Source organism: Oryx dammah, unplaced genomic scaffold (genome assembly GCF_014754425.2).
Source record: "Oryx dammah isolate SB20612 unplaced genomic scaffold, SCBI_Odam_1.1 HiC_scaffold_3, whole genome shotgun sequence".
In the NCBI taxonomy this organism is placed as follows: domain Eukaryota; kingdom Metazoa; phylum Chordata; class Mammalia; order Artiodactyla; family Bovidae; genus Oryx; species Oryx dammah.
The window spans coordinates 2627592-2642345 of NW_024070187.1; positions in this window are offsets into that span (position 1 = coordinate 2627592).

The window sequence follows — 14754 nt, forward strand, 5'->3', positions numbered from 1 at the left end:
TCCCAGCAATCTTGATTCCAGCTTGTGCTTCTTCCAGCCCAGCGTTTCTCATGATGTACTCTGCATAGAAGATAAATAAGCAGGGTGACAATATACAGCCTTGACATACTCCTTTTTAAGCAGTGCTATATATAGCACCAAGGGCAAGAAGTAGACCCATTATTCACAAACAGGCTTTATCCTGTGAAATTTTCAACTTAATGTGAAAATTTCAGCAAACAGCATAGGTTGAAAGGCATTTTAATTATTAAGAAGTGAAGACATTCCTTTCTAAGATTTAAAACAAACTTTTATGACACAGAGCTGTACACACACACAGTCTACCAATGTCAAATTCCTAATTTTGAAATAGTATATTATGCAACATGTAATCAAAGAAAACTTGGTGTAACGCAACTTCCTATGAATCTATAATTATTTCCAAATAAAAACCTACTAATTCTTGAGAAGTAATGAATGTACACTCATTACACATCATTTCATGACATTAATATTATGGTCAGTTAGTATTGTGTTAGTGTCAGCTGGTCTTTTGCTACTGCTGCTACATGCTTATTCTTTAGCACTATCAGGAATCCATTGTAGGCTCATTTCCAATATAAACTTCATAAACAAGTGAATTAAATATACGTCAGAAATATTTTTTCATTAATTCAGGCCATTTTTTGTACCATTTAGTTACCTAAACCTCCACATTGGGTTGATCTTTTGCTTTGCCTGATATTATTCATTCAAAACATGGGTACTGATTCACTTAAAGATTGCCAATGTTGATTGAATCATTTTCAGTGCTATGCTGCTACTGCTGCTAAGTCACTTCAGTCATGTCCAACTCTGTGCGACCCCAGAGACGGCAGCCCACCAGGCTCCCCCGTCCCTAGGATTCTCCAGGCAAGAACACTGGAGTGGGTTGCCATTTCCTTCTCCAATGCATGAAAGTGAAAAGTGAAAGTGAAGTCGCTCAGTCGTGTCCGACTCAGCAACCCCATGGTCTGCAGCCTACCAAGCTCCTCCATCCATAGGATTTTCCAGGGAAGAGTACTGGAGTGGGGTGCCATTGCCTTCTCCATTGAATGCTATAGAAGGTGAGTAAATCTTTTTTCTTAATTGAAAAGGCAAAAGGCCTGATTTAAGGGATTTATAATTTTATAAAATCTAGCCTAAATAGATCATGATCCTTATGTCAAATCCATAATGTTCATTTACTTAAGGACATTAATATGTGCTTCTCATGGAATGGAAAAAGTTGGAAAAGTCTATAAGAGTTATCCAATCCACATACCATATATTATACTACTAGAAGACTGACTGAAGCTGAATGATTTGCTCACTAAGGCCACCTTTATCATTGTAAACAATTCATAACCAGATTTGTTTTGACTGAGTTCAGAACTCAATCCCGCACCTCACAGCTGTGTGACTTTATTGTCTCTGTGCTTCAGTTTCTGTATCTATAACGAGAGGATCCTAACAGTGCCGTTGTTGAGGGTTTTTCCTGAGATATAATTAAATTATAATTGTTTATTCTAAATATGCTAGATTTTAGCTGAGATGATTTTATACTTGTAAGTCTAGATATTCTTGGTTTATCAGTATTTCCCTGATGTGTCTTTTCTGTGTTAAGAACCATTATTTAACATATTGTAACCAAACAGGACTCTATGAGGGCTTCCTGGGACAGAAATCCCAAACTATGTCCATTGCCTGCCTCTTATCTGTAGAAAAACTTTAGCCCTCTGGGCCTTCCCTGAGTTCCGAAGAGTGAATTTAATCAGAGAAGTGAGACAAGGTAGAAAGGAAGGAAAACAGTAAAGCAAAATAAAATTATAATGGTTTAACCATTAAACAAAGTCTTTAGTTCTTCCTCAAGGGCTGTAGATAATATTCTGGGCCATGTCCTTTGAACTATTTTGTAGATACTGAAACTCCCACCAGAAGGAAGTTAACTATGTGCTGACCACAAGCATGTAGACAGACTCCAGACTGGTTTGAACCAGAAGGGTTGGTGATGGTGACTCCCAATTACTTCACCAACAAGCAATTAGAAGAATATCCATGAGCTGTGGAGTATCCATGTATGTGGAGTATCACATACTCCACAATCTTCTTCCCTCACTGTCCTTAAAAACCTTTCCCTGAAAGCCTTCAGGGAGTTTAGTTTTATAAACACTAACTGCCCTGGACTCCTTGCTTAGCACCTGCAATAAAAGTTGCACTTTCATTCACCATAGCCTCGGTCAGTAGATTGGCTTTACAGCATGTGGGCAAGTGGACCAAAGTTTGGCCTGGTAACAATACAACACACCATGAACTAAAAATTGCACGTGTGTGTCACACTGTTCATTGCTGCAGCAGACACCCTGCTTCTGTGTCTAGCATCGACTCTTTATGCAGACTTGGAGGAGAGCAGAACTCTGGCCAACAGTCTTCTTTGCCCTGTAGAGGTCAGATGGACCAACACACCCTCTCAGAAGCAATCTTCTCCTTGGTTTGGAGTGAGTTCATAACTTTTCCATGGAATTTTTATCTTCTCCAAGAGCTTCTAAAGTTCTTTCCCACCTGGAGGGGAAGGGCCCAAACCAGCTCCAGCCATTGCCCTTCTGAGAGTTCCAGTTAGTAGCTGGACTGAAGCAGCAGGAGTGTCGGCAGAGTCACCTTCATACCTCAATCCTCATAGAATCTCCTAGTGATTTTGAAGAAACTGGAAGGTAATTATTAATTTCTCAAATCCACTTTTCCTCTAGAAGACAGGAATTTAATCCTTACTCATCCAGTTGCTTAGAGGTCACACCGGTTTCTTCTTTTTTTCTCATCATATTTCAAATTCATCCTTATGGTCTATTATTTTACCTTTGTAAATCATCTCAAAGCTTGCACTTTACCTTTCTGTCATTGTCTCTCTTTACCACTTTGTTGGAGCACCAGCCTTCTGGCAAGTTTTCCAGATTCTTTGTTGCTCTGGAATCTTCAGTTTATTTTCTACATAAGAGCTTGTGTGCGTTTTTTACTTAAAAAACAAAACAAAACAACAAAAACAGTCACATTTAGCCCCTGTATCTCTACAACTACATCTGGACACCTGGTGCAATTCCTCCTCTCACTCACTGTACTTTATTCGCATGAACTCTAATCAGTTTCTAGACCATTCCAAGCTTTTCCTTTTCTTATCTTAGGGTTTCTGCTCATGATGTTTCTTCCTTCTGGAATGTTCTTCCCTAGGCTGTGATTATACTGGGTCTCTGCTCATTCATAGCTCTTGGTTGAATATTTCTTACCTGGGAAGGCCTTTTTTCATCATTCTAGGTTAGTCCTTTTCTGCTAATTTTTAACGAAACTGTTACTTTCATAAAATTTTACATCTTGTGATTATTTCTTGGCTAATTTATTGTCTGTGTTTTGTTTGTTTATCTGTATGTTTTATGATAGCAAGGACCATGTATGTTTTGCTACTAAACACAGGATTAATATTAATAAAGTTTTATTAAATAAGTAAATGTAGGTTAAAAAAAGATATTAAAAACACATACCCAACCCAAAGCATTTACTATCAGCAATAATTTCATTAAATGCATTTACAGCCCTCTTTTCTTTCTCTTCTCTTTCTCTGACTCCCTCCAGGGTGAGTGGTGGTGGAGGTGGTTTAGTTGCTAATTTGTGTCTGACTTAGGGTATTTGTGTATTTGGTCAGGGCTGGGGTGCAAGGTGTGGTAGTCTGGTCACCATCAGAGATCCAGACTGCCTCTGATGCCTAAGTACCAACATTGGCCGTCCCTACCCTGCTCAGACTGCACCTCAGGTGTGAACCAGCTCAGGGTCTCACAGCATGGTTCTGTCCTCAGCTGTGGGGAGTGGGATGTGGAGCAAGTGTAGCTGGAGCATCTGCTCAGTTCAGGCTGAGCCATGGGCTGGGAAGTTGCAGGAAAGCAACATGGGCAGTCAGCCACCCATGTGGTTTCAGCTGGCCCTCTCCCTCTGCCAGGCAGGCAAGCAAGCCTGTGCCCCTCACAGGTGGAGTCCAGGCCTCACACAGCCATCCTGTTCATCCCACCAGTCAAGGATGCTTGCCTTCCCATATCAGACCCCAGGGCTGGCAGGCCCAGTAATGGCTTGAACCACTCATGAGGGCCTCTGCGTGATTAATCTCAGTTTCCTCTGAGTCCCTTCCAGGGGCACAGGTCCAAACCTAATCAGTTCTCTTTCCTTTCTACCTGACTCTGTGTGTTGTACAGGAGTCTTTCTGTCAGTCTCCAGCTCATTTTCATTGAGAATCATTCCACCTTTTGATTTGTTTCTCAGGGGAGGTGAGCTACACATCCTCCTATTCCACCATCACAATGTGAGTTTCCAACATTGACTATCTTAAAAGGAGAGAAATCATACATAAAACTGACTATAATATAAATAAATGCCAACTACCATATGAAAGACATATGTTAAATACCATGGAAATACAGACAGAATACGGAAATCTATGAAGGCAATATTAAAGACTATTTGATGTTTGAATTGAACCTTAAACTTAAGGAGAAAGAGAGGAAGGCATTTAAAAGCAAAATATAGCTTTCAAAGTAAAAGGTGATGAAGAAAATTCTATTAGGTATATAGCTAAGAAATAAAGCAGGTAGAAAAATAGGATTAATAGGGATATAAGGTAGTTCAGTTCAGTCAGTTCAGCCACTCATTCACTCTTTGCAACCCCATGAACTGTAGCACACCAGGCTTCCCTGTCCTTCACCAACTCCCAGAGCTTGCTCAAACTCATGTCCATCAACTCAGTGATGCAATCCAACCATCTCATCCTCTGTGTCCCCTTCTCCCCCTGCCTTCAATCTTTCCCAGCATCAGGGTCTTTTTCAATGAGGCAGGTGACCAAAGTATTGGAGCTTCAGAACTGATTTCCTTTAAGGACTGATTTCCTTTAGGAGTGACTGGTTTGATCTCCTTGCTGTCAAGAGTCTTCTCCAACACAACAGTTCAAAAGCATCAGTTTTTCTGCACTCAGCTTTCTTTATGGTCTGACTCTCACATCTATACATAACTACAGGAAAAACCATAGCTTTGACTATATGAACTTTTGTTGGTAAAGTAATGTTTATGCTTTCTAATATATTGTCTAGGTTTGTCATAGCCTTTCTTCCAAAGAGAAAGCATCTTTTAATTTCAGGGCTGCAATCACCATCTGCAGTGATTTTGGAGCCCAAGAAATTAAAGTTTTTCATTGTTTCCATTGTTTCCCCATCTACTTGCCATGAAGTGATGGGACCAAATACCATGATCTTAGTTTTTTGAATGTTGAGGTTGAAGCCAGCTTTTTCACTCTCCTCTTTCACCTTCATCAAGAGGCTCTTTAGTTCTTCACTTTCTATAAGAGTGGTGTTATGTGCATATCTGAGGTTATAGATATTTCTCCAGGCAATCTTGATTCCAGCTTGTGCTTCCTCCAGCCCAGCTTTTCTCATGATGTACTCTGCATATAAGTTAAATAAGCTGGGTGACAATATACAGCCTTGACGTACTCCTTTTCCTATTTGGAATCAGTCTGTGGTTCCATGTCCAGTTCTAACTATTGCTTCCTGACCTGCATACTGGTTTCTCAGGAGTCAGATGAGAAGGTCTGGTACTCCCATCTCCTTAAGAATTTTTCACAGTTTGTTGTGATCCACCCAGTCAGGGTTTGCACTTTGTTCAGTAGTTGAATAAAAACTACTTGTTGTTTTAATTTGGATAGTATTGTGTTCAACAAGAAGTATAAAGTCCACAGGGGGAACTGGGCAAGAAAACAGAATAGTAGTGTTATAAAATTGGCTTAAATTAGGATGGTGACAATGGGAATGGAAAATAATGGATGACAAATCTGGTCCTGAAATGATAAAGTCTGTGGAAATATCTCCAAGGATGCAGATGGCCCTAGCACCTCGTATGTAAATATTTTAGTGCAGGCAAATTTTTCAAGAAAAAGAGTCCATGGCTCTTATCAGAAATCTCAAAGGAGTCTCAAACATGACAATTTTAAGAAGGCTAGCTTACTTACCCTAGTTCTTCCCTGTGGGAATACTTGGAAATACTTATCCATGGCTTTGATTTGTCTTTGCTGCTTTGTCTGAGTCATTCTATAGAGTAAGACACTCAACGCAAATTAGCTACATTTAAAAAGAATGATTCTAAATAAATGCAGTCCCAGGGTGTGTCATTTATATTCATTCATTTCTGTCGGAAGCCAGCGTGAGGAATTCCACCCATGACAAGGTCATGCGGCAGAGATCTGATGGGCAAGGTTGAGTCAGATCTCAGGTTTTTCCCCTGGCATTTCCTGAGCGTGTACCCCCAAAATAAGAATCTGCCTGCTTTTCCACTTTTCTGACATTCTGTGGAAAAAGTCAATTCAGGGCTTTAGTCTTCTGCATTTGAAAGAGTGTTTCAATCAAAAAACCCCTCTGATGGCTTTTTAGCCTGCCTGTGGGACTCGTACAGCTGCGCATGTGATTGAGGCCTCCTGACCGCAGGAGGCACAGGAAGGTTAAAACATCCTAGGAATGTAGGGGCTTCCGAAGAGTCAAAATCATTAGAATAGGACTGATTAAAGGTTTCATTTGTTGAGCCAATACTTGCTGCCAAATTTTCATATCCTTTATTTTTAGATATAGTTGGTATATAGAAAAACAAGTAGTAGACCTGGTATAAGACCTGGTATTAGCAACATTAAATCTTTGAGTTAAGCACCTTCTTTGTTATAACCCACTGTGCCTTTGTTCTATAGAGATGTAACTTTAGTGCTTCAAGGAGATGCAGATTAAAGAAAAACACTTAGGGGAAATGAAATTAACATTCATTAAGGAAGAGAGACAAAAAGTGTTAACAAGCCTCCTGTCCAGAGATAATGTAAATCATCTGAGACCTTTTGTATACAAAAAGATATACAGAAAGAGTCTGGGCTGCTAACGCTACATAATTTTGTATTACCCATTGATCTCTATGTATAATCAAAAGTATAAAAGGCCTTGAAGGACAATAGAAGGAGAGCCAGTCGCTGGACTGGTTTCCCCCGTGTCTCCTCTTTACTCTAATTTCAGGCTGAATTCCCATTGGGATCATGGAGGCTCACTATGTCTACTTACTTGTCCCAGCTTTTAAGATCCGTAAGAGAGAGAGCCCAAGGCGGTGCACTCTCCGATATTCAAATGGGCGCCGGCGGCCTAACATAGATGGTGCAAGCTCCTTGTCTGGAACTTTATTGGTTTTTCACATAACCCAAGTTAATCAGCCTCTTCTCTCCACTTAATTTTCCTACTACACTATTTCTTCCTAATCTAATCTTATATTAATAAATAAGTCTTTCCTCACCAACGCCGTCCCCACTTCAAATTCCCTGGATCCACCGGGGCTGGACCTCGGCACATTTCCATTCAGAAGGGAATAATTTTTCTTCTCAGTGGTCCTAGCTTTTGAATCTAAGGCTGAGCATTCACATTCAGTGGATTAAATATACCCCCTTACCCTTTTAAACCAGCCTCCCTTTGACTTAATAGAGATTTGTAAATTTTGTTCCAAGCCTCTAACACAAGTTGCTTCTTAAAGGGCATATGCAAACACTGTTCACTCATATACCCAGGTTATTTTTCTAATACCTAGATAGTGGATTCAAAGAGCAGGCTTACAAACAAAGAAGTGGAGTGCTTCAGATTTCTTTTCTAAAGTGCATTTAAGTCTCGTAGATTTTCAGGAATTATTTACTTGCCACTAAGTGGATTTAACTTACTAGTGTTTTCTTACCTTGTTTCCTAGGTGTGGATATTAACCATGAAGCCTGTTTTCTCACTCATGGAAAACATATTTTAGAAATGTTGGTATTGATTTGCTCTTGTAGGGCACGCCAGACAGACAATTTCTCCTGCAAGACCCAAGCATGAATTCCCTTCAGCTTCTAGGAGCTGGTTGCTGACACATCTTGCCTTTGCTGATAACTGTTCTAGCCCTGCTCCACTTGTAGTGGAAGGAGATCACAGGCAAAGTGACCCACCCACGTGGAGTCCTTGTCCCTCCTTCTACCACTCTCTGGGCACCTGGGACCTGGGAACCCCTGGTCAAACAGATTCAAGCTTGAATTCTTAGTAGACAGTTGAGTAATTATTATAATTATTCTACAAGTTTCTGCACCTTTGATAGAAGAGGTATGAAAGTATCCAGCAGCAAAACCAGTTGAGCTGTGGTTTAGGGTCCAGGCAACAAAAAGGAAATTAGCTTTTAGAAGAAACTCATTTATTATACTGAGACCAGTGAGGAATATCTCTTAAGGTCCTCTTAAAAGCAACATTGTATACCATAAGAAACAATAATTATAACAACTTCCTTACAATTAGTTTAACAAGGAGTTTCCTAGGTTTAGTTCTTATAGTGCTCCTCAATGAAAGTCATGGGCACAATTCATAGGCAGGGTAAATAATAAGGGCAGCTTCTCAAAAGCTTTTTATCTTGTGGTGAAGGCACACAACTCTTTTTTGGCCTGGTATACAAGAAAAAAGATTACCTAGAGTAACAAATGAAATGCATATGCTTCAGAAATATTCCACAAATTCTATTTTTAAGAATAATCTTCTAAAGGATGGCTTATTTTAAATGTTCTTAAAATGAAGCCAAATGGATTGTGTAAGTACAACTTTATAAAAAGTAAGAGCAAATGTAAGTGTGCAAACACCTTAAAAAAAGTGAAATAAATAATTTGTTCCTATTTGAGTATTAACTATAACAAAATGTTAGATTTGAAGACAAAGCTTTATCTCTAAATGTCTATTAGAGAATTAGCTATAAAAATGTTTAAATTGCCAACAAAGTTATTCTCTCTCTAAATGTCTATGTGAGTATTAACTATAAAAAGAGTTATATTTGTAAACAAATTTGTGAAGTTTTACCTCAAAATATCTTTAAATTCTTAAAAACTGTAGAAGAGTTTAGCTCACTTGACTTCTGTCTCATCATTCCCCCCCCCCCCCAGGACTATTTGCAAATCCTCCACAGATACTCTTGGACTTCTTCCATTTGTTACACAAGCTCAGGTAGAGTGACCTTTTAAAAACACATAGTCTCAGAAAACCCCACATTCCATAGTCTGGTCTGCAGTGGCAACTGAAAAATGAATTTTCCTGAAAAGGATCAAACTATCTAATCTCCACCTGTAAAATAAAGAGCATAAGAACCATTGCAACTTGTCAACCACTAGAATTCATCATATTCATTTAATACTACTCAGAAAAGGTGGAAAGAGTGACAGATTTTATTTTCTTTGTCTGCAATATCACTGTGGATGGTGACTGCAGCCACTAGATTAAAAGATGCTTGCTTACTCTTGGAAGAAAAACTAAGACAAATGTTGACAGTGTATTAAAGAGCAGAGATATCACTTTGTCAACAAAGGTATGGATAATCAAAGCTATGATTTTTCCAGTAGTTATGTACATATCTGAATGAGAGTTGGACCATAAAGGAGGATGAATGCTGAAAAAGTGATTCTTTCAAATTGTGGTGCTAGAGAAGACTTTTGAGAGTCCCTTGAAATGCAAGGAGATCAAACCAGTCAATTCTAAAGGCAATTAATCCTGAATATTCATTGGAAGGACTGATGCTGAAGTTGAAGCTGAAGCTCCAATACTTTGGCCACTTGACACAAAGAATTGACTCATTGGAAAAGACCCTGATGCTGGAAAAGATTAAGAGCAGGAGATGGGGATGACAGAGGATGAGATGGTTGGATGGCATCACCAACTCAATGGACATGAGTTTGAGCAAGCCTCAGGAGATGGTGAAGGACAGGAAAGCCTGGTGTGCTATAGTCCATGGGTCACAAAGAGTCAGACACAACTGAGTGACTGAACTGAACTGAAGAAAGTGGAACTTAAGTGTCCTGACAAGAGAAAAGAAGGTTAAATACAGGAGCTGATGGACGTGTGAGTTCATCTCATGGGGGATCTTTTCACAATGTGTACATATATCAAATCATCACATTGTACAACTTAAATATGTTAAATTTTGTCGACTATACATCAATATAACTGGAGGGGGGACCCAAAGTGCTGCTATCCAGATATTAAATTAAAAATACTGTTAAGAAAAGGGAAAACTATAGAAAGATGGGAAAAATATTTAAACTTCACAAAAAAAGGAAATTTAATTTTTACTAAATAAATGAGATATTCAGTGTCATTAGTAGTCAGGAAAATGTGAGTGAAAAGTACAATAAAATATCATTACACATCCATAAGATTGACTAATCCAGAAATGGTGTGAGTTGTATATACTGCTGGCAGGACTGTAAATGGGTACAGCCACTTTGGAAAACTATTTGAGATTAGCTAGTAAAGCTGAAAAACTGCATATTTGACCATCTTACAATTTTAGACTTAAGATAGAACTCTTGTGCATGTGGAGCAGAATACATTAGGTGTAAAAAGTGTCTGTAGCATCATTGCCCTTTAATTATCCAAACTGGAAGCAAACTGAATGTCCAATTAGAATGAATAATTATAATATATTCCTAGATCAGGACATTTTCTAGCAACAAAACTATATAAAGTCTGTCTCCATTCCGAGTCTTCCACAGGTAATAATAAATGAAACTACTGCAGACAAGAAATTATATCTTTTGTATGGTTTTATCCATATGAATTTCAAAAAAACCAAGAAGTTAAACTACATTTTTAGGGATGCACATATATTTGAGAAAGCTATAAAACCAGGGCAATGGTCATCTCAATCGGGCAGGAAAGCAGCAGGCTCTGGAGAGGCACAGAGTGACAGGGTGCAGAGTCCTTGGTGGCGGCACATTTCCTCATTCTGAGTGTCATTGTTACAGTTATTCCTGATGCTTTTCACTTACAATTTCTATAGTGCAGTTATGCTATATATGTGTTCTATTTCACGATTTTGAAAAGACTTTCAAAAGACTGCTTAAGTAGAAATACTTCACACAAATGTCATCAAACTGAGCATAATAAGAATTTGGGATTAGGAATTGATAAGGAGAGAGCCTGTACTTGGTTTACCGCTGAAATTGTATACATATGTATAATGGTTAGCAATATTGTCTTAACAATATGCTCTTCAGTTCCACAAAAGTTATGTCTTTTTTTTCTTGAGTTTTATTCAGTCCATTTTCTTTATTATAATCTATAGCAAAATTGAATAATCTTAAATAATACAGCAAACTTCATGATCAAGATAATCACGATGGTGTGATCACTTACCTAGAGCCAGACATCCTGGAATGTGAAGTCAAGTGGGCCTTAGAAAGCATCACTATGAACAAAGCTAGTGGAGATAACGGAATTCCAGTGGAGCTATTTCAAATCCTGAAAGATGATGCTGTGAAAGTGCTGCACTCAATATGCCAGCAAATCTGGAAAACTCAGCAGTGGCCACAGGACTGGAAAATGTCAGTTTTCATTCCAATCCCAAAGAAAGGCAATGCCAAAGAATGCTCAAACTACCACACAATTGCACTCATCTCACATGCTAGAAAAGTAATGCTCAAAATTCTCCAAGCCAGGCTTTAGCAATATGTGAACTGTGAACTTCCAAATGTTCAAGCTGGTTTTAGAAAAGGCAGAGGAACCAGAGATCAAATTGCCAACATCCACTGGGTCATGGAAAAAGCAAGAGAGTTCCAGAAAAACATCTATTTCTGCTTTATTGACTATGCCAAAGCCTTTGAATGTGTGGATCACAATAAACTGTGTAAAATTTTGGAAAAGATGGGAATACCAGACCACCTGACCTGCCTCTTGAGAAACCTGTATGCAGGTCAGGAGGCAACAGTTAGAACTGGACATGGAACAACAGACTGGTTCCAAATAGGAAAAGGAGTGTGTCAAGGCTGTATATTGTCACCTTGCTTATTTAACTTATATGCAGAGTACATCATGAGAAATGCTGGGCTGGAAGAAACACAAGCTGGAATCAAGATTGCTGGGAGAAATATCAATAAACTCAGGTATCCAGATGACCCCACCCTTATGGCAGAAAGTGAAGAGGAACTAAAAAGCCTCTTGATGAAAGTGAAAGAGGAGAGTGAAAAAGTTGGCTTAAAGCTTAACATTCATAAAACGAAGATCATGGCATCTGGGCTCATCACTTCATGGGAAATAGATGGGGAAACAGTGGAAACAGTGTCAGACTTTATTCTTTTGGGCTCCAAAATCACTGCAGATGGTGACTTTAGCCATGAAATTAAAAGACGCTTACTCCTTGGAAGGAAAGTTACCAACCTAGATAGCATATTCAAAAGCAGAGACATTACTTTGTCAACAAACGTCGGTCTAGTCAAGGCTCTGGTTTTTCCTGTGGTCATGTATGGATGTGAGAGTTGGACAAAAAGAAAGCTGAGCACTGAAGAATTGATAGTTTTGAACTGTGGTGTTGCCGAAGACTCTTAAGTGTCCCTTGGACTGCAGAGAGATCCAACCAGTCCAGGCTAAAGGAGATCAGTCCTGGTTGTTCTTTGGAAGGACTGATGTTGAAGCTGAAACTCCAATCCTTTGGCCACCTGATGTGAAGAGCTGACTCATTTGAAAAGACCAACCTAGATAGCATATTCAAAAGCAGAGTCATTACTTTGTCAACAAAGGTCAGTCTAGTCAAGGCTATGGTTTTTCCAGTAGTCATGTATGGATGTGAGAGTTGGACTGTAAAGAAAGCGAGCACCAAAGACTTGATGCTTTTAAACTGTGGTGTTGGAGAAGACTCTTGAGAGTCCCTTGGACTGCAAGGAGATCCAACCAGTCCATTCTGAAGGAGATCAGCCCTGGGATTTCTTTGGTAGGAATAATGTTAAAGCTGAAACTCCAGTATGTTGGCCACCTCATGCGAAGAGTTGACTCATTGGAAAAGATTCTGATGCTGGGAGGGGTTGGGGGCAGGAGGAGAAGGGGACAACATAGGTTGAAATGGCTGGATGGCATCACTGACTCGATGGATGTGAGTCTCAGTGAACTCCAGGAGTTGGTGACGGACAGGGAGGCCTGGCGTGCTGCGATTGATGGGGTCGCAAAGAGTCGGACACGACTGAGCAACTGAATGAACGAATGAAAGACATTTCAGAAACTTTCTGGTCTTGAAAATAAAATACAAAATCATATTCTATTTCTTCTATTATTGAATAAAGTCCTTACAATCTATTCTTCTTGAGACTCATCTCCTACCTCTTATGAAAGTGCCTTCTATTTCCCTACCACATAGCCAATCTCTTGCAAGTCTGTTCATGCACAGAATGTTCTTCCATCTCTGTTCTACCCGAAGCACTAGTCCATGCTCATCCTTCAAGAAGCTTATGCGTTGCTTTCCCTAGAAGTCTTACTTGAACTCCATTATCTTCTTCTTTTTTTTTTTTGTTACTTTTTATCGTGTAATGGAGCATAAATGATTAACGATGTTGTGTTAGTTTCCAGTGTACAACAAACTGATTCAGTTATACAATACATGTATTTGTTCTTTTTCAAATTCCTCTCTCTTTTTTTTTTCCTGTTCTGCTTTTTATTTTTATTTATTTTTTAATATAAATTTATTTATTTTAATCGGAGGTTAATTACTTTACAATATTGTATTGTTTTCCTATACATCAACATGAATCTGCCACAGGTATACACGTGTTCCCCATCCTGAACCTCCCACCCTCCTCCCTCCCCGTACCATCCCTCCGGGTCATCTCAGTGCACCAGCCCCAAGCATCCAGTATCACACATCGAACCTGGACTGGCAATTTGTTTCATATATTATATTATACATGTTTCCATGCCATTTTCCCAAATCATCCCACCCTCTCCCTCTCCCACAGAGTCCAAAAGACTGTTCTATACATCTGTGTCTCTTTTGCTGTCTCACATACAGGGTTATCGTTTCCATCTTTCTAAATTTCTTTCTCAATTACAGAATATTGAGCAGAGTTCCCTGTGATATACAGTAGGTCCTTGTTGATTATCTTTTTTATTGGAATACTGTTGCTTTACATTGCTGGGTCTGTTTCTGCTGTACAACAAAGTGAATCAGCCATATGTGTACATCTATTTCCTCTCTTTTTGGATTTCCTTCCCATTTAGGTCACTACAGAGCACCGAGTAGAGTTCCCTGTGCTATGCAGTAGGTTCTCATTGGTTGTCTATTTTATACATAGTACTGATTGTGCATAGGGGACTTCCCAGGAGGTGCTAGTGGTAAAGAAACAGTCTTTCCTGGGTCAGGAAGATGTCCTGGAGGAGGGCGTGCAACCCTCTCCAGTATTCTTGCCTGGAGAATCCCATGGACAGAGGAGCATGATGAGCTACAGTCCCTGGGGTCACAAAGAGTCAGTCATGGATCAAGCAACTTAGCATGCATACACTCAACAATTGTATATATATGTCAGTCCCAATCTCCCAATTCATCCCACCCATCTTTTCCTCCTTGGTATCCATCCTTATGTTTGTTCTATACATATATGTGTCTGTTTCTGCTTTGAAAATAAAATTGTCTATACCATTTTTCTAGATTTCACATATATGCATTGATATATTGGATTGGTCAAAAAGTTCATTCAGATTTTTCCATAAGATGTTATGGAAAACCCACATTAACTTTTTGGTCAACCCAGTATGATATTTGTTTTTCTGTTTCTGACTTACTTCACTGTGTATGACAGTCTATAGACCCATCCACATTTCTGCAAATGGCACAATTTTGTTCCTTTTTATGCTGAGTAATATTCCATTGCTTATCTTTATCCATTCTTTTGCT